Raw genomic sequence first — 19,330 nt, forward strand, 5'->3', positions numbered from 1 at the left:
TCCAAGATTTTGACCGTGACGATGAAGGAACAGCCGATTATATGTTCAAGGCAGAGTGTGACGTGGGAGGATGACATGGAGGTGGTGATAGTGAAAAAGAAACTTACTGGAATATTGTATTTTTGATAATGTGCAACACTGCAAGGAGAAGATTATATTAGAAACACAAAAGGCACAAGACAACGGTTATTCATTCAAGATTTTGCTCTTTTTATTGGGAGTTTTATTTAGACAGAAATTATGCGTACGGCCTTGTAAATAGGAGGCATTTGTCTTTACCGGCTGGGGCCCCTCATCCCGCCGAACCAAGCAACGCAGACAACCTGAAGCGAAAAAATAAACTAAAAAAATAAGCTAAAATAAAAAAAATTAAAAAAGTTTGTCGTTTTGTTTTGGTTTTTTGCTTTTGGTTGTGTGGTCATTTGTTTCGTTGCTTTGAGTGCTCTGCCAGTTCTTCTCGACACTGAAGCCGACCAATCAGACAACTTCTCATTGCCTTCAACTGGTCGGCTTGAACGCTCGACGCCAGATGTATCCATTCTACATGCTCATCACTGGACTATCCGATCTGCGCACTAGCGCCCAAGACACTAGTGTTCCTGCCGCTGTGGACACAGGACCATCTTGTCTTTTCCTGCCGAGAGAAAAACAGAACATAATGGAATGAAAAAAAGCCAATCAGCCCATTAGACTTGCTCCTTCCACAGACAGACAATCTACCTCATCATGAACTCCCACTCATTTTATTTCCAGAGGCAGAGTTCTGCAACTGTACATCCATCCCTACATCTTCACCAGCTCCCTTCCACAGATCCCATCAGTAAAAGACACCATTGTGTCCTCTGGAGTGTTTGATCATTAGTCTGCACCCATTCCCATCACTAATTTCATTCCCAACTAGACATTTCTACACCATTGGGGAATTTGATAACTTTCAAAGATTGGAGAATGTAGACAACAATTTATATAGCACCTTTAATGTAGTAAAACATCCCAAGGCACTTCACAGGATTATTAGAAGAAAAAAGTTGACAGCCATATAAGGAGCAATTAGGGCAGATGACCAAGTTGTCAAAACAGATCGAGTCTTAAAAAGGTTTTGATGTGCCTCAATAATCCCGAGACTCGATGTTAGCGAAACAAAACAAGGCTTTTATTAACTTAGAAGATAACACGCAGTGGAGAGAGGTATCTTCCCTGGAGGTCTGCAGTACTGGCTGTGAGGCCAGACTGAGCTGGCTTACATAGAGGCCAGGTATGGGCGGAGCCCTACACACAACACATTCCATACATTCCAATACACAATACAATGGTGAGGAGAAACCTGAAACCAACCACAGTCACAGGCAATACAATGGTAAGGGGGAACCTGAAACCAACCACAGTCACAGGCAGTGATGAATGGAATATTTCATCACAGGTTTCAGAGGGACTTCCAGAGCTTAGAGCCTAGGCAACAGAAGGCACGGTCATCAATGGTTGAGCGATTATAATCAGGGATGCTCAAGAGGGCAGAATTAGGAGTGCAGCCATCTCAGGAGGTTGTGAGGCTGGTGGAGATTAGAGATAGGAGGGGCAAGGCCATGGAGGGATTTGAAAACTGAGAATTTTGAAATCGAAGCATTGCTCAACTAGGAGCCAATGTAGTTCAGCGAGCACAGGGGTGATGGGTGAACAAGACTTGGTGCGAGTTAGGGTAGCTGAGTTTTGGAATAATCAAGTCTAGAGGTAACAAAGGCCTGGATGAGGGTGTCAGCAGCAGACGAACTAAGGCAAGGGCAGAGACGAGCGATGTTACAGATGTGGAAATAGGCTGTCTTAGTTGTGCTGTGGACATGTGGTCAGAAGCTCATTTCAGGGTCAAATATGACAAACATGTCCACTTGTCAACTCAACAGTACTCCCCTCCAGGCAACAACACTGCCCCCACCCTCCCTCCTTCCCAAACTACACAAACTATGATATCCTGTGTTATTTTTGCCTTCAGTTTGTACCAATCCCTGTAAACATCAATCCAATTTCCTATCAGATATTTACACAGCTCCTTTTCATAGGATTTAACAGCCTGGAAGAAATGCTGCAGAGTAGATTGGGCTTTGAATTAGCAACAGCCAATAGTGGGATATGGGGAGATGCGTCAATGCACAGACAGTGGAACATGCAATCCTTAAAGATGAGTGTTGTACGATTTCCCAGGACATGGAACTCATTAATAGTTTTAACGACAAATATATCCCACTATCTCTCACCCCTTATGATCAAAGTGCCTTTGGAGTTTTAGGCTAAATGACAAAAGCCAAGGATCCCATATGGTATTTTTAAGCAGCCGTCTCAACTTGTCCTGTCACCTTCAAAAATTTGTGTACGTACACCCCTGGGTCTCTGTTCCTGCCCCCACTCCCTTTAAAATTGTACTATTTTAGTTTATATCACCTCACCTCATTCTATCAAAATGAATCACTTCTGGAAACTTTTACAAATATTATATAAGTTGCAACGTCCCCAACCCTCGGAATCATCTGTTACTTTCACTGCGGAGCCAGCCAGCCCAAAATTAAAGTACTCACCATAGAACTACAAGTAAACTACTGCAAGCAGATCAGCTGGGCCACCAGTCAGTGTCCCTGGCTAAAGGAAAGAAACAGTAAGATAAAATTAGTCAGGAATGGATACTTATACATCTTTCACAACCTCCAGACATCCCAAAGCACTTTACAGCCATTGATACTTTTGAAGTGTAGTCACTGTTGTAATGTAGTAGCCAATTTGCTCACAGCAAGGTCCTAGAAACAGCTCTATGATAAATGACTGGATCATCTGTTTTAGGTGTTAAGGGATAAATGTTGGCCAGGACACTGGGGAGAACTCCTTGTTCTTGTTTAAATAGTGCCACAGGATCTTTAACATCCACCGGAAAGGGCAGACCAAGTCTTGGTCTAACTTCTCATCTGAAATACAGCACCTCCAACAGTGCAGCACTCCTGCAGTATTGCACGGGAGTGTCAGCCTAGATTGTGTGCTCAAGTCTCTGGAGTGGGGCTTGAACCCACGACCTTCTGACAGAGGCAAATGTGTTACCCACTGAGCTATGCCGATTCTATGACCTGGGCTTTTTGCTTAGCGGGGGTGATGCTGGGAATGCAGCATCGCAAAAATTACCCGTTGAATTTATTTTTCGGTGCTTTAGTATTTTATACTGGGTGCAGTTTGTGTTTAAAAAGAAACCCATTCCAGAGCCACTATGAGGAGCTCTGGGGAGAGCTTGCCCGCAGACCGAAGCTGTATCTGTGGCAGTTTGGACTGTGGGCCATTTCTAGAGGTTTAATGGTCAAATACACAAACTCTAACTGAGCCCCATTTTCAACACTTTCCCTGGGGGCTCCGCCAGGAGGGAGATCAGGAGAAACTCTGTACAATTTCAAGTCAATCATTAATTTACCAATAGTGTCACCACGACCGCGCCCCATTTTTGTTTGCTCTCCAGAACATGAGCTGTAAACAACTAACAGGACAACTGCGCTGCTTTAAACATTTAGCAGCTCTTCGATACAAGAGAAAAAGAGAGAGAGAGAGAGAGAGAGAGAGTGGGGAGACAAATACCCTTTTGCACCATTTCTCCGGGGTTTCTGTCGAAGTTGCGGTGGGCGATCGGGAGAACCGTCCCCCCGCAGAACTTCTACCCCCGAGAAACAAAGCACAGAGAGATAGAGAGAGGCTGGGAGAAGCTCCAGGAACAAGGGCCCGGTCGATCAGCGCTCTTACCTGAGAGAGAGAAGCGAGAAGGGCAGGAATCATCCCCCCTAACTGAAGGGAGATGCCCGCAGTAAAAGGAAGAAACAGCGCAGAGAGCGGCCTCTTATACTCCGCTGTGAGCCAATCACAAGGAGCTGGGAATCTCTCTGCACTTCCTCAATGGGCTGAATCAGTGCCGTTTTACCTTCCGACGGAGGCAGAGGTCCCCAATGGGGGGCTCTCTATGCGGGAGTCCTCCCTTGTTCTATTGGGGACTTGGCCTGGAGGGTGTTGCACAGGACAGTCCCGTGCAATAGGTATTTAAGTAGGTTCACGGACTCCCAGACCGCATGTTTGTTCTGCGGTCTGGAGGAGTCCGTATTTCATATTTATATCGAGTGTGTGAGGTTGCAGCCCCTCTTTCATTATTTGAAGGGGCTGCTCCTCAAGTTTTGGTTGCACTTCAGTCCCACGCTCTTGATCTATGGTCACCCGGTGCGGAGGGGAGCGGGCAGGTCGGAGGACCTCCTCGTGGGTCTGCTCCTGGGCCTGGCCAAGAAGGCCATTAATTGGTCCAGGCAGCGGGCGGTCGAGGGGGTCGTCCGGCCGGATTGCCTCCCTCTCTTCCGTGGCCATGTTCGCGCCCGGGTGGCCCTAGAGCTGGAGCACGCGGTGTCCGCCGGCGCGCTAGATCACTTTCGTGACCGGTGGGCGCCGCGGGGACTGGAGTGCATAATTGGGCTGGAGAACCAAATTTTAATTTGATTATTAAGGTTCATTTGAAGTTTTATTGGTTTATTACAGTTTTATTGGTTTATTTACAGTTTTAATGGTTTATTTACAGTTTTTATCTGTCTAAATTTATGGTTTCACCAAAAGAGGATGGGCTGAATCAGCTGATGTAACTTCAAGTGGGACAACAAGAGATTACTTCACATGCCTTTCGGTAAACATTGTTTTTTTTAATTGTTTTTTTAAATTTTAAAATTGAACATTTTACAGTAATCCACATTTACGGAGCTCATTCAGCTCTTTGTACAAAGTCACAAGCCCTCATGCCTACAAGGCAGGGGTCCCAGTCTCTACAAGCTTCTTGGTCGTCTTTAGGCAAACATTGTTACGGCAGCACTAAACGACAAACTTTTGGGACACAAAAAGAAATGTGTTTTGGGTCAGCAAGAGGAATTGGAAAAGTACATTATTTTCAGTGTTGATTTTTTTGTTTGTTTTTGTTTGAAAATCTGTACTGTTCTCTGATCTTTAAAAGAGGCTTAAAAATGCGTTAATATTTTTGATAAGTCTCCAAGTGGTACTGAGGTTGGGCATTGTCTCAGTTTTAAAACCCAACAAGAAAATGGCGAAGCTTGGAACTGAAGCCAAGGCGTACGTTTGTTTACATGATTATGTACTGTAAAAAGAAATAACTTCACTTGAGGCCTTCCGCGACCGGTGGGCTCCGCGGGGACTGGAGTGCATCATCACCCTGGCTGGGGTGATTTTAATTTAATTTGATAAGTTTAAAAAATTAATCTAGGGTTTTTTAAGCTTCTTTACAGTCCACTTGTTCGGTCGGGAGAGCAAGAGGCTCCGCTCGGCGATGCAGAGAGCCCTGCAGATGGAAAAGAATGTCAACCAGAGTCTGCCGGATCTGCACAAACCCTCCCCTGGGAGCGCCGACCCTCATCTATGTGAATTCCTGGAGACCCACTATCTGGATGAACAAGTGAAGACGACCAAGAAGCTTGTAGAGACTGGGACCCCTGTCTTGTAGGCATGAGGGCTTGTGACTTTGTACAAAGAGCTGAGACTTGAGCTCTGTAAATGTGATTTACTGTAAAATGTTCAAATTAAAAAAAAACTAAAACTTGGTGGCACCCACTGGTGCTGCTTAGGAGAGAGGGAGTGAGAGTGTGTAGGGAGTCTCTCTCAGGGGAGGAGGAGGTGCCTGGAGAGAGGCGAGGTCTAAGAAAAGGAAAACAAGAAATAACTTCACTTGAGGCCTTCCGAGACCGGTGAGCGCCGCGGGGACTGGAGCGCATCGCCACCCCGGGCAATGTAATTTTAATTTGATTTGATAAGTTTTATTTTAAGTTCTAGTTAATTTACAGGTAATTTGGTTTTCTATAAAAAGAGGATCACCCCGGCCAACAATATCTTAATTTAATTTGTTAAATTTTATTTAATGTTTTCTTAAGTTACAGTTGATTTGGTTAATCACCTCACCAGAAAGAGTAACAAGAAATAACTTGCATTTATGTAGCGCCTTTAATATAGTAAAAATATCCCAAGGCATTTCACAGGAGCGATTATCAGACAAAATTTGACACCGAGCCACATAAGGCAATATTAGGACAGGTGACCAAAAACTTGCTCAAATCAAAGCAGCGGGTTTTAAGGAGCATCTTAAAGGGAGATCGAGGGGCAGTGGGGTTTAAGAGGGAATTCCAGAGCTTAGGATCAGGCAGCTGAAGGCACGGCCGCCCATGGTGGATTGATGAAAATCGGGGTTGTGCAAGAGGCCAGATCTGATTCGAGGAGCGCAGAGATCTCGGAGAGTTGTAGGGCTGGAGGAGGTTATAGAGATAGGGATGGGCGAGACACTGGACAAACAATATTGGCACTTTTATATCTCTTGTTTATATTTTCCAGCATTAAAATCTGGAGCTATTAAGCGGGTTAATTTTAAACATCCGCCAACCCCCACCACCCCAGTGGGAAGCGGACGCGATCCAATGGCTGGCTCGTTTTACACGTCGTCTATTTTTAATGGAAAATAAAATTGGGCGTGGTGTAAAACGAGCAGCCAACAGATCATAATGTGACCCAACCAGTTCCCCACTCCTTCACCAGAACGGAGCAGGGCAGATATTGCTGGTCAGAATGTTTTAAAAGTTGTTTACAGAATAGTGGAGTCTGCAGTATGGGCGGAAGTTTGCAGACAATCCAGAACTAAAGACAGCTGCAGAAGGAAGGAGAAGTAGGACAAGATTAGCTTCATTAGGGATTGGTGACAGCTGCCATTTCATTGCTCTCTTTAAAAATATATTTACTTATGGCGAGTTTTTGTGCTGATCGAGTAAAGTATGTCTGATCAGAAGAATGGAATATTCTTCCATTGTCACATGGATTAATTTCAGAGTAGTGCTAGTGTTGTGGGGCGGTTTTAAAGGAATTTGTCAGAGCAGGGCACCCGGACGTCGCGGCATAATGGAGAGACAAGGTTCTGGCTATCGTGCTGCACGCGTAAAGGCCCTGGAAGACAAAAGAAAGGTGTAAGACGTGCACATTGGTTTGAACTTCTGTCTACAGTTTGTAGAGTTCTGACCCGTGGAACAGACAACTCGAGACAAAGATTTCAGGGTAAACTATTCTTTATTTAAAGTCAACAAGAGGTTACAAGTAAACACACAAAATACAACCCGTACTCAAATCATTTACTTATCACAAGTAAGCACGCATGAATCTAAATCATTTACTTTTAAGCTCAAGTGATCACAAGCAATCACATACGTACTATAACACCAGTGAGGGGTCAGCTCGGCAGTGACTAGACCTACGACTTTAACTGGCAACTGACCAGGTTGCTCCCGACTGCAGCAGCGAGTGGTCAATTTACGGCATCTTGTATACCCCAAAACTTGGCAACTCGCTCACAGCATTCATGTCCCAAACTGTGTGAATAGTGTTGTTTTCTCTCTCTCTCATTCTTTCCTATCTGTTTTGACGCTTGGTTAACCAAGGCCAGACGTTGGAAAAGTCCTTGTTTTTGCATCTGAGGGTTGACTCCTCGTTCTCACAGAACTTTCAAGAACTTTTTGGAGGAAAAAAACAGCTTGCAAGTGCATCATTTATTTTACAAATGTTTACCCAAGAAGTCTCTTGCCCTCAAAGCTTGGCAGTACATCAAATTTGATCACTTTAGCTTCAGTCAGGTTTACCATGAACGGTGTATTCTTACAAAGGGATAGATTCTTCGACAGCACCTCCTAAACCCATGACTCCTACCACCTATGAGGACAAGGGCAGCAGGTGCATGGGAACACCACCACCTCCAAGTTCCGCTCCAAGTCACACACCATCCTGACTTGGAAATATAGCGCCATTTCTTCATCATCACTGGGTCAAATTCCTGGAACTCCCTCCCTAACAGCACTATGGGGGTAACTTCACCTCATGGAATGCAGCGGTTCCAGAAGCAATTAGGGATGTGCAATAAATGCTGGCCTTGCCAGCAACGCCTACATCCCATGAACGAATAAAAAAAAAGTCACAAACTTATCACCATACTCAGTCTTCTCATAGTTCAGTCATTGATGAAATAAAGTCAGCATATATGTGTGCCACAGATATTTGTAATTCTGTCACCAGCTATCTGTCCCTGTTTCTCCATCTCCAACAGAGGGAAACACAGATGTGCCATTTATCTCCAAGACATCCTCCTCTGCATCTGTGAGCTGTATGATTTGTGGCGGTCCACCTCCAGTCCTGCCCCTCTCCCTTGTGTTTTGCGCTTTCTTCACCTACAAGGGGCGAAAAAAGCAGACCTGAGAGTTATTATGTCCGTGAATGATTGAGACACGGACAGCAGGAGTTGAACAAAACAAGTCTTTACTGATGGAAGTCAATAGTGAAACTGAAAACAACAGAGGCTCACTAGCGCCTTTTATACAGGGGTGGTGACTGCCGGTACTGCAGTCTGAGACCAGTTATTCTCTTAAAGGTACATACACAACAATTCCTCCCCATTTAGATAAACAGTACATAACATTCATTTAACAACTAAATGATAACTAATTACAATCACAATTACGGTTGCTAGATACATTGGTTAAGTTTAAGCAACTATAAGTTCAGTCTTTGAGGAGGCTTCCTGATTCTGTCTGGATAACGCCTCTTTGGGGTATCAGGTTCTTCTGGCAATGTTGAGTCGGGATCAATGACATTGTTTGGTTCATCTGCTTCCAATATTACCGGTTCTGCGGTAGCTGCAATTGGTACGTCGATTTCATTACCAGGTGTATCAGATCGTGGTGTGGAGTTGACGTTTTCCAGTGACTCTAGAATCTGGTCAGCACGGCGTCTTACAATGCTCTCTCCAATGTCCACGGTATACATGAGAGGTCCTTGCCGTGTACAAATCATTCCTGGCTGCCATTTCTCAGTGCGGTAGTCCCGGGCCAAAACTGGTTGACCTATCTTAAAACTCCTGGTTGGCCTTTCATTCATATTCTGAAACTGCCTGTTCTCCACATCTCTTCGGACGTTTGGCTTAACCAAATCCAAGCGGCATCGTAGTCTTCGATTGAAGAACATCATGGCTGGAGTTTGGTTGGTAACCGCACGTGTCGCATTCCGGTAGGCAAACAAGAAGTTGTCCACCTTGTGTTGTAGGGGTATATCTTCATTACACATTGCCTTGATAGCCTTCTTGAATGTTTGGACAAACCTCTCGGCCAATCCATTAGTAGCTGGATGATATGGGGCAGATGTGTAGTGCTTAACACCATTGTTCTTTAAGAACCTCCGGAACTCTTCAGACACAAACTGTGGTCCATTGTCAGAGCAAATGTGTTCAGGCAGCCCATTCCTGGCGAATATGGTTCGTCAAACCGTGATAGTTTTTTCCATGGTGGTTGAGGACATTTTTATTACCTCTGGCCACTTTGAATGTGCATCCACCGCAATTAAAAACATCGAGTCCATGAAGGGACCAGCAAAATCAATGTGCACCCTTTGCCATGGAGATGAGGGCCACTCCCATGGATGCAGAGGAGCTTGTGGTGGGGCGTTTTGGACCTTCTGACATCCTGCACAGCTCTTGGTCATCTCTTCGATTTCTCTATCGATTCCCGGCCACCACACAAATGCTCTGGCTAAGTTCTTCATTTTTACCCCACCCAGATGACCCTCATGAAGCTCACTGAGCACTCTATCCGTCAACTTAGGTGGAATTACTACTCTGGATCCACACATCAAGGTTCCTCTGCACACTGACAGCTGTTCTCTTCTGGGCGAGAATGCTGGCAGCAGTGGTTTGCCATGTGCTGGCCATCCCTTCACCGTTAAATCATAGACCCGTGATAGTGTCGGGTCATTCCGTGTTTCCTTTTCTATGTTTGCATTCGTCACAGGGAGACATTCGACTATGGTCGAGTGGAATAACTCCATTGGATCCACTGCAAGGTCTTCTTCTTCCACCGTCGGCAACGGTAGGCGTGACAATCCATCAGCATTCCCATGCTGTTTAGTTCCTTTGTACTCAATGTCATATTGGTGTGCCACTAGGAAAAGGGACCACCTCTGCAGCCGTTGTGCTGTCATTATCGGTACGCCCTTCTGAGGGTTGAAAATGGAGACAAGAGGTTGATGATCGGTTAGTAGAGTAAATTTTTGACCGTGCAGGTAGTGATTGAACTTCTTCACCCCCCACACTAGGCTGAGGGCCTCTCTGTCAATCTGGGCGTAGTTACGCTTGGCAGAAGTTAACGAGCGTGACGCAAAAGCTATCGGCCTCTCTAAACCATCAAGGAATTTATGTGACAGTACCGCCCCAATGCCGTAGGGAGACGCATCACACACCAGTCTGATCGGCAGTGCTGGGTTGTAGTGAGCCAATACTTCCTTTGAAGTGATTAAGTCCTTACTCTTCTGAAAGGCCCGTTTACAATCATCGCTCCATTTCCATGCTACCCCCGTTCGTAGCAGGGCGTTCAGTGGGTGCAGAATTGTCGACAAATTCGGCAAAAACTTATGGTAGTTGTGATAAAAATGATAACTTCCGGGAAGTTATGTCATCACTTCCTGTGAACTATGAACTATGAACTGTGTACATACCTCACTTCCTGTCATATGTCACTTCCTGTTGGACTGGTATAAATACTGGTCTGTTCAGTATTGTAAGAGGCTTCTACCAGAGGCATGGTAAAGACCTCTCTTGTGTATATAGTGTGTTTATAAGTTACTTAAAGCTTACTTTAAAGTTACTTGATGGTAAGTCTCCTTTTTCTTACATCAATTTAAGTAACTTAGTATTTACACTGACAAATACTCGACCTTCAGACAAACTCGGAAGTTAAGGATCCAGGGAACCACCCATCATGGAGAAAATCCTTAGACCTATTCGTCTGGACTTGGACCCGAATACTCCAGCAGCTGGCAGGGTATGGAAGCATTGATATCGTACTTTTGAGAATTTTCTGGATGAATGTAAAGCGGATGCTCCTGCTAAATTGAAGATACTTGTCAATTATGTGACCCCAAAAGTGTTCTCAACTTACGATTTAAAAAGTGCCTATCATCAGTTACCCTTGAAGGTCTCAGATAAGCAGTACACAGCCTTTGAGGCTAATGGACGGCTGTACCAATTTCGTCGCCTCCCATTCGGGGTTACTAATGGAGTGGCTGTCTTTCAACGGGCAATGGATGGCCTGGTTAAGCAGGAAAACCTAAGGGACACTTTTCCCTATCTTGATAACATTACCATTGCAGGTCACGATCAACAGGAACACGACTCCAACCTCCAAAAATTTCGGGATGCCCTCCATCGCCGTAATTTGACCCTGAATGAATCCAAATCTGTTGAGTTGCAACCGACCATCAACATCCTTGGCTACTGCATAGGCAATGGTATCATTAAGCCAGACCCAGAAAGACTTCGCCCGCTCCAAGAGCTCCCGTCACCTAAGAATCCGGCTTCTTTACGTCGGGCTCTCGGTCTGTTTGCATACTACGCTAAATGGATTCCTCATTTTTCGGACAAAATCCAACCCTTGCTGCATGCTAGATCATTTCCACTGGGAACAGCGGCTGTTGCAGCCTTTAACCTTCTCAAAAAACAGTTGGAGAAAGCGGCTCTTCACTCCATCGATGAGAATCTCCCTTTCGTGGTTGAATGTGATGCCTCGGAGGTGGCGATCTCGGCTACTCTGAATCAGGAAGGTCGTCCTGTAGCATTTATGTCCAGGACCTTACAAGGTGCCGAGCTACATTATCCTCCGGTTGAGAAAGAAGCCACAGCCATCATAGAGGCAGTACGGAAGTGGAACCATTTTCTAGCTCGCCAGCACTTTACATTGATCACGGACCAACGATCAGTCGCCTTCATGCTCGATAATCGAAAACGAACCAAAATTAAGAATAATAAAATACAACTTTGGAGGATGGAACTGGCCTCTTTTGGTTAAAACATTCTCTATCGGCCTGGCAAGGAGAATGTGGCCCCGGACACCCTCACACGGGCATTCTGCTCCACTATGTCATCCTCCACTCTCATGGATGTCCACAATGGTTTGTGTCATCCTGGTGTTACGCGCATGCTACATTTCGTACGATCACGGAATCTCCCTTTTTCCACTGGAGATGTGAAGAAAATATGCTCAGAATGCCGGCTTTGTGCGGAATTAAAACCTCAGTTCTTCCGCCCCTCAGATGGTATACTCATACATGCAACCCAACCGATGCAACGACTTAGCATCGATTTTAAGGGCCCAGTGCCCTCTTCAACTCGGAACACATATTTGCTCACCATGATCGACGAATATTCACGTTTTCCGTTTGCCTTCCCCTGCTCCAATATGCTGGCGTCCACAGTAATCTGCTGCCTTGAGCAGGTATTTTCTCTCTGTGGCATGCCGGCTTATATTCACTCAGATCGGGGTCCATCCTTTATGTCAAGGGAACTCAAGGACTACCTCTCAGAACGGGGAATTGCTTCAAGCAAAACAACACCATACCATCCCATCGGAAATGGGCAGGTAGAGAGGTATAACGGTATCATCTGGAATTCCGTACGTCTCGCTTTAAGATCTCGGGGCCTACCAGACCAGCAATGGGAAACAGTGCTTCCGGATGCATTGCACTCTATACGGTCCCTGCTTTCTACAGCCACAAATACTACACCTCATGAGCGGTTCTTTGGATTCCAGCGTCGCTCATCTCATGGGACATCACTCCCGTCATGGCTAACTACTCCTGGACCTGTATTACTCCGAAGATACGTTCGGACGTCTAAAAATGACCCTCTTGTAGACGAGGTCAAACTAACCGATGCCAACCCCACCTATGCAAACATACGATATTCCGACGGCCGAGAATCTACCGTATCATTACGGGATCTGGCTCCCTGCCCACCAGGACCTAGTGGGACATCGGGTGATGGCATTTCACCAGGAAACTCTTGGGACCTATCGGGTACCCCTCTCCAGGATCCTGATCGGACACCAACTAGCTTGGTGCCGGTAGAACCCCGTGCTCAAGGTTGCGACCCTCCCAGTACCGCGCATGTAAGTACTGATCCGCCACAGACCAGCTCTGCACCTCCCTCTGAACAGAGGCAGTCCGACTTTGAACCTATTGGGGCTCGTACTCGAAGCCATGATCTCCCCGACCCTTCACAGGGCAATCCAGGCCACACAGACTCTGACCAATGGCCAACCGCGTGTAAGCGGACCAGCGACCCTCTACGACGGGAATCCAAACGGGTGCGACTCTTCCTTGTTCGGCGGCTGCGGACCAAAAGGTAGACCACAGCCTCCTAATCCTGCAGGAGGGAAGAATGTGATAAAAATGATAACTTCCGGGAAGTTATGTCATCACTTCCTGTGAACTATGAACTATGAACTGTGTACATACCTCACTTCCTGTCATATGTCACTTCCTGTTGGACTGGTATAAATACTGGTCTGTTCAGTATTGTAAGAGGCTTCTACCAGAGGCATGGTAAAGACCTCTCTTGTGTATATAGTGTGTTTATAAGTTACTTAAAGCTTACTTTAAAGTTACTTGATGGTAAGTCTCCTTTTTCTTACATCAGTAGTAATTCACCAATCCGAGGAATGACCTCAGTTGCGACACATTTTCAGGCGCTGGGGCCTTAACAACCGCTTCAATTTTGTCAGGGGACTTATGTAACCCCTCTTCATCAATCACGTGGCCACAATACGATATCTGTTTCTTAAAAAACTCGCACTTGGGGCGGTTGGCTCGTAGCCCATGTTCCCGTAGTCTAGTGAGCACCTGTTCTAGGTTGTTAAGGTGTTCACTGTCATCTTCACCTGTCACAAGGATGTCGTCCAAGTACCACTGAGTCCCCAGAATCCCTTGCAGGACTTGTTCCATCGCTCTTTGCCATATCGCCGGAGCCGATGCTACTCCGAATACCAATCGATGATACTGGTAAAGACCTTTGTGAGTGTTTATCGTGAGATACTTCCTAGAGGACTCTTCAACCTCCATCTGCAAATATGCTTGTGCTAGATCAATTTTTGTAAAACGCTTCCCTCCAGACAGTGAGGCGAAGATGTCTTCTATCCTTGGAAGAGGATATTGTACTGTGTGAAGGACTGCGTTCACCGTCACCTTGAAATCCCCACAGATGCGAATCTTCCTTGGCTCCCCGGACTTATTGCTTAACGTTTTCTTCATGACAGGAACGATGGGTGTCGCCCACTCGCTCCAGTCGACCTTAGACAACACGCCTGCCTTCTCCAGATTCTCCAGCTCTGCCTCGACGGCTGGGTGAATTGCATATGGTATCGGTCTTGCTTTGAAAAACTTGGGAACTGCATTCTCTTCTATTTTTATCGAGGCGGTTACACCTTTAAGCGTGCCCAGTTCTTGTTGAAATACCTCTTTGGCGTTAGCTAAGATTGTTGACAATCATCCAGGAGTGACGTCTTCATCTTTTTTACCGTCCACCATCATTGCATGAATGGAGTGCCAATCTAAGTTTATCTTCCTGATCCATTCCCATCCCAATAACGGTGGTCCACCATTTTGCAGTATGTAGAGATACAATTTCCGTATTTCCTTGCCGTTGTATTCGACAGGCACCCTTATTTTTCCTCTGGGGTATACTTTTTGCCCCGTATACGTCGTCAAGACGATGGATGTCTCTCTCAAGGGTATGTGTGAGAATAGCCGCTCGTAGTCTCGTCGATTCATGATGGTTAGCGCTGATCCTGTATCCAATTCCATTTTAACTTGGGACCCTGCTATTGTGAGGGTGACCCAAATGGTTCGGTGATCCTCTTTTGTGATTACATTGTGAAGTTTGAGACAGCTTAGTCTCCTGTTCCCGGATTCACTATCGCTCATCTGGTCTTCAGAACTACTGTCCGTCATCTTTTGTACTTTCTTGTACGGTTCCTTAGTAGCCTTTTTGTTGTCGCTGGTCTTCTTCCCAGACCTGCAAACTCGTGCAATGTGTCCCATCTTTCCGCATTGCCTGCATATTTTGTCTTTGGACCAGCAGTCCTTCTGGTCATGGTTAGTTCTGCCGCAGCGATAACATTTTGCAAATCCCCGTGTCATTTCGTGGGTGCCGTATTCCTGTGGCTTTTGTTGTATTTCCGCAGCTCCCCTTGCTGCTGCTTCGTACGATACTGCCACGCTGAAAGCCTTATCTAGCGTCAGCTCTTTCTCTGAGAGTAACCTCTTCTGGGTTCCTTCACTCAGGAGTCCACAGACAAATTTGTCCCGTAGGGTATCTGCCAGTCCTGTTCCGAACTGGCAGTGCTTTGATAGCTTGCGTAGTTCCGTAAGGTACTCAGCATTGCTCTCATCTTTATGCTGAGTTCTCCTGTGGAATTTAAATCTTTCTGCTATCAACAGCAGTGCAGGGTTTAGGTGTTCCTGTAGGACAGCAACAATTTCGTTAAAACTCTTCACCTTCGGTTTGGCTGGAGTAATCAGGTCCCGCAATAGGCCGTACGTTCTAGCGCCCATTAAGTTTAGCAATATTGATGCCTTTTTCTCCTCAGCTATTTCGTTTGCCTCGAAATATACCTCGACTCTTTCCACATACGTGGTCCAGTCCTCTATTGTATTATCAAAAGCAGTGATACAGCCAGTCTTCGGCATCTTGCAAATCTAAAATGGCGCCTCCTGCGCTTTGCCTTCTTCCCCGATTTAACAAAATGGCACCTCCCGCGCTTTGCCTTCTTCCCCGATGATTAAGATGGCGCCTCCCGCGCTTTGCCTTCTTCCCCGCTGTTGCTAGCGCTGCTTTCCGCGGTTCCCGTTGCAACCTGCAGCTCCTCGCGGTTTCTTGCGCGTTTAATATTTTTAAAAATTATTTTCCCGTCGTGGAACAACCCTGTGGGACTCTTGCCTCCCTCTTCTCGGGTCTATACGCAGCCCGGCTTCGTAGCACCGGCCGCGCCCTGTGTGCTCCACCCTCTCTCTCTCTTCTTCTCAACAATGCTGCTCGGCCCCGTTGCAAGCCACCCGCTTGAGTTTGCGACCGCCGCAGCCGAAGGAAGGATCAGTGTACTACCTGCCACCAGCCCGATTAGCTGAAGCACCGTCGACAGGAACCAGGCCCCGGTTTCGACAGCTTCCCCAGCAATCTTCAACTCCGGTAACACAGGGGCGGATGCCCACGGTCGACGCCCGTTTCTACTGCCTCTTACTTTCTTTTCTTTCTGGCCTCGACCTCTGCTCACTTCGCTGTAGGAATGGATCCCAGGAGGTGGTGCAGACTGTAGGTAGGTTCGTATCTGCTCGTCGCCAGTATTATGTCCGTGAATGATTGAGACACGGACAGCAGGAGTTGAACAAAACAAGTCTTTACTGAAGGAAGTCAATAGTGAAACTGAAAACAACAGAGACTCACTAGCGCCTTTTATACAGGGGTGGTGACTGCCGGTACTGCAGTCTGAGACCAATTATTCTCTTAAAGGTACATACACAACAATTGTGAGTGAAGGTGAGGTATTCACCCAATAGATGTAGTGCAATCAGTGAGGGTGACTATGAGACACTTGCATCACATTGCATAATGATTGGGGTGTGTGTCAAAGGTGGATGGATGAATCGGAAGGTGATGAGGTGCATAGAAAGATAGGCTGGATGCTGCTGAAAGTTGAGTGGGTGTGAGAAGTGATGTGATGGAGAATACTTAGCAAGACATAGTGAGGTGGGAGGGTGCTTAAAGCACAGGATTTTTAAAAATTCATTCATGGGATGTGGGCATCACTGGCAAGGCCAGCATTTATTGCCCATCCCTAATTGTCCTTGAGAAGGTGGTGGTGAGCCGCCATCTTGAACCGCTGTACACCGTGTGGTGAAGGTACTCCCACGGTGATGTTAGGCAGGGAGTTCCAGGATTTTGACCCAGCGACGATGAAGGAACGGCACTATACGTCTAAGTCAGGATGGTGTGTGACTTGGAGGTGATGGTGTTCCCATGCACCTGCTGCCCTTGTCCTTCTAGGTGGAAAAGGTCGCGGTTTTGGGAGGTGCTGCCAAAGAAGCCTTGGTGAGTTGCTGCAGTGCATCTTGTAGATGGTACACACTGCAGCCACAGTACGCAGGTGGAGGGAGTGAATGTTTAAGGTGGTAGATGGGGTGCCGATCAAGTGGGCTGCTTTGTCCTGGATGACGTTGAGCTTCTTGAGTGTTGTTGGAGCTGCACTCATCCAGGCAAGTGGAGAGTATTCCATCACACTCTTTACTTGTGCCTTTTAGATGGTGGAAAGGCTTTGCGGAGTCAGCAGGTGAGACACTCGCCGCATAATACCCAGCCTCTGACCTGCTCTTGTTGCCACAGTATTTATGTGGCTGGTCCAGTTAAGTTTCTGGTCAATGGTGACCCCCAGGATGTTGATGGTGGGGGATTTGGCGATGGTAATGCCATTGAGTGTCAAGGGGCAGTGGTTAGACTCTTGCTTGTTGGAGATAGTCATTGTCTGGCACTTCTGTGGCGCGAATGTTACCTGCCACTTATCAGCCCAGCCTGAACGTCGTCCAAACATGTTAAAAGGGGTTTGCGCGCACATGCCGTAACAACCACCGGCAGCATGCAGACCAGGCAGATCATGATACGACTCAGTGTGCAATGCTGATTTGAAGCCACTGCTATATTTCGGAACTGCACACTCCAGCCAATGTCCTTTCCTAATCTCGCACAGCTGAGCACAATGTTTAACGGCATGACAGACCCCCCCACCAGCGCTATTTAAAGGGATCATGAAGTATTTACAGGTTAGTTGCTGGATTATTTTTTTTGGCTGCTGGTGCACTTGTAGGTATTGATACGATTTGTGGTATGATGCTGCACAACCTCACTATTATGAGAGAGCAGCCCATGCCACCGCCAATCAGGCGAGAAGCTGAGGAGCAGGAGGAGGAGGAAGGGAGGCTATACATAGACAGCCCCTTTTTGCCAGGACTCCACATTATCAGATTATTCATGAGCCGTACTAGTATCAACGACATCTCTTCATTCACCACACCTTTAACCCCCAAAACAGGCAGGTTGGGGTCGGGTGGGATGTTAAAATGTTAAAAATCTGAATCCCGGCTCCAACCCGCCCACTTCTGGTTTTAACGGAGGCGGGACAGGGGGCGGACAGCCAAACCATTACGCAGAAGGCGGGCTGGCAATTTAAATATTATAATGAGGCTCGGAGCCTCATATTTAACCACCATTTTAAATTTAACCCTGGCTGGGCAGGTTTCCCGAGCTGCGGGAAACTCGGCGGCTAAAGTGAGGCAAGGACTGCTGGATCCAGGAGGTAAGTGCCTTTCCTCTTGCCTGCTGGATGCAGCTTACCTGCTTCACCCACCCCCCTACCCCCCGCCGCGCGATCGTACACCCCTCCTGACCTCCTCCATGAGGCCTCCAATCTCACCCCCCGAATTCCTAATCCTTCCAATCTCCCCCCCCTGCTCTGGCCTCCGATCTTCCTTGTGGCCTCCAGACTCCGGTCACCCAGGCCACCGATCTCCCTGATGTTGCCGGCTCATGACTCCCGCTCTTCCTCCCCCTGCTTCAGCCTCCAAAGATGTGCAGGTTAGGTTGATTGGCTATGATAAATTGACCCTTAGTGTTAGGGGGATTAAATACGTGGGGTTACAGGATAGGGTGGGATATGTGTTGGTGTAGGGGTTACGGGGATCGGGTGGGATATGTGTCGGTGCAGGCTCGATGGGCCAAAATGGCCTCTATCTGCACTGTGGGGTTTCTGTGATTCTGTGATCTCCCCCGGCTCAGGACTCTCGATCTATCTCCCCCTGCCCCAGTCTCCCGATGTTGCCCGACTCCCAATCCTCCAGCCTCCCTCACCCCTAGGCCTCCCCGATCCATCCCTCCCTCCTCTCGGCTCCCCGGCTGCAGCCTGGTTCCGAAGGTCTACCCGCCTGACAGCCAGCCAGCCTTTCAATCTGGTTGGCAGCAGCCGGGAAACGGAGACAAAATATGTTAATCAGGTCCTGCCGTTCTTCCAGGTTTCCCAACCTCAATCCAGCCCCCGCACCGCTACCCCCCCCAACCCCAACGCGCTCTCTCCCCGCCTCAGAGTTAATATCTAGCCCTTTACCTTTCCTCTCTCACTGATCATCACATCTTTCTGACAACACTTATTGGTTCCTCCCTTAGTTCACGGCGGAAATAAAAACCAACACCACCTGCAAAGCCAAAATCATGAATGGTATAGCAAAGTAAATAAGGAGAAACTGTTTCCAGCGGTAACCAGAGGACACAGATTTAATGTGATTGGCAAAAGAACCAGAGGCGACACGAGGAAACGTAATTTTACACATGAGTTGTGATCTGGAATGCACGGCCTGAAAGGATGGTAGAAGCAGATTCGATAGT

At 47.0% G+C, this 19,330-nt stretch overlaps 1 long non-coding RNA gene across 1 annotated transcript; it reads right to left on the reverse strand.

Moving 5' to 3' along the window:
• Positions 1–186: 186 nt before the first annotated feature.
• LOC147105828 (uncharacterized) lies at positions 187–3,838 on the reverse strand. Its single transcript, XR_015081596.1, has 3 exons — positions 3,763–3,838; positions 2,568–2,628; positions 187–634 (listed from the first exon to the last, which is right to left on the reverse strand). It is a non-coding gene; the product is annotated as an uncharacterized LOC147105828 (long non-coding RNA).
• Positions 3,839–19,330: the final 15,492 nt, after the last annotated feature.

The sequence above is a fragment of the Somniosus microcephalus genome, chromosome 17 (assembly GCF_052327205.1).
Source record: "Somniosus microcephalus isolate GS21.2 chromosome 17, FLI_Smic_1.0, whole genome shotgun sequence".
NCBI classification, from domain to species: Eukaryota; Metazoa; Chordata; class Chondrichthyes; order Squaliformes; family Somniosidae; genus Somniosus; species Somniosus microcephalus.